At 39.0% G+C, this 1912-nt stretch overlaps 1 pseudogene; it reads left to right on the top strand.

Annotated features, from left to right (window-relative positions):
- The first annotated feature begins 235 nt into the window (after positions 1-235).
- LOC111379924 lies at positions 236-1090 on the top strand (annotated as a pseudogene).
- The last annotated feature ends 822 nt before the right edge of the window (positions 1091-1912 follow it).

Genomic DNA, 1912 nt, shown 5'->3' with positions numbered 1-1912 from the left:
GTGGCCAACATAAGGTAAGTAGGGATATGGTAAGTAGGCTCGACTAGGGTTAACTTCCAATGGAAAGAATCAACAAGCCACAAGGAGTATTAACCGTCCAATATATAAAGCAACGTTTGGTCGGTTCATCCATTATTCGATGTTGAATTATCGTTCAGTTATTCATGTCGACTGATAAAATTGGTTCTCATCATCGCCCGGGAGGTCGTTTGACAACATAATGTCTAACATGAAGTCTCCGTGGAATGCTATCCTGTCTGGAGTTGCCTCAGGCAAATACCAAATAGGTTAATTAGAGATTTTTCACTTCTTGGGTTTAAATCATTCCTAGAAAGAAGCCGAGTTCATCTTTGCTATTATGCTCCTGCAGGCTAGCAGGGGTTTCGCTTGTGGTTCCTAATATAAATTTCAAATGGCTCTCTCTTCCTGATGATCTGACCAAGGATGTCTACATGAGGGGCCTTTCTCGGCGCATTTTTTGGTTTGGACGCTATTCTCCTGGATTGTTACATTGGTGGCTTACTCAAAAGCTGTTTCCACAATCTAGCGTCCATGACAGACACGTTGCAATTTTTGGTATCAAAGACTTATAGGTAATGAAGAACGCGCGGGGCTTCATTTTGCTAAGCCAGGTAATATCTTGCTTCAATTATACTCGACTAGGAGGAACGAAAAAATTTAGATATCAAATATTGACTTGAACTTTATTTTGTTTTACAGAACAAATAAAGTGAGCGAAGCATGTTCGACTCACTGCGCCGTGACTTCATGGTTGCTTTTGGAAAGTGGGACTTTGATCCCATGGATATACACAATCCATACCCCGAAATGGAAAGTTCAGTTCATAAATGGCAAGGTTACGAGGACATGGTCGTGCCGTTTCAATTACAAAGATATGTCTGGAATAAACTACCTTGGATTAGATATTATGAAGTAGCTGATGGAGGTCATTTCCTAGTGTATGATAGTGCAGTATGTCAAGCCATTTTGACGTCTCTTTTGCTTGGAGAAGATTTTCCTTTGTACAGACCTCAATAAGCTGACATTCATCAGATGGTTCGTTCGTCTTGTGAGTAGTTTCACAACTAGAGTGTGATATTTTAATTATTTTCCAGAACTATGGTCTGTAATTGAAATTGCAATTGTTCAAAGCCATGGAAATTCAACTGCAGAAATATGAACACTGTTGTGTAAACCATGTTTTTGGAAGTTCTATAAGTTCTACACATTAAACTGTAAAAAAGTCTATTAGAATTCAAGGATTCGACTAGCACGACCAAGTCTGGAGCTCCACCCATCATTCTTAAATCTTTTTAACAAGATCGCTCTTTTCTTGACTGGTTTGTCAGGATTTGGCTATTGGTTGGTCATGTCGCCACTTATATGGTTGTTGTTCGTTTGTTGGTGAATGTCCGTGGACTATGGTGGTTGCACTGTTATTTTCCAATTGTGTTTAGGGATGGCAATGGGACGATGTGGTGCCTGAGCAGCTCTTCCCTGTCTACAAATTTTCGAGAGGTGGGATCGGATTTAAACATTTCATTTAGTACCTTGTTTACTTAAGAGAGGGAAAATTTTGCCATGTGAAAATTACAGATTCTAATAGATTTCAAACTCCCATTTCATAAATCAAAAGGCATGTTTAGTATTTTACAAATCAGAATTTTTTTAGTTAATTAATTAATTAATATATGTAAAAAATAATTAAACATTACTTCTCTCTCTCTCTCTCTCTCTCTCTCTCTCTCTAAATCACCTCACTTCTTTCTCTCTATTCTCACATCTCAACCATGGCCTCAACAATAGGGGGAAAAATGAGACCGCCAGCATCACAGTGAAGTCAATAGAAGAAGTGTGGCCATCACCCATCTCCAATCCAACGACATCAGCTCCTTCCTCTCATCTCCTCTCA

This window comes from Olea europaea, unplaced genomic scaffold (genome assembly GCF_002742605.1).
Source record: "Olea europaea var. sylvestris unplaced genomic scaffold, O_europaea_v1 scaffold20621, whole genome shotgun sequence".
NCBI classification, from domain to species: Eukaryota; Viridiplantae; Streptophyta; class Magnoliopsida; order Lamiales; family Oleaceae; genus Olea; species Olea europaea.
The sequence above is the reverse complement of the archived record's forward strand: the minus strand, read 5'-3'. Positions and strand labels throughout refer to the sequence as shown.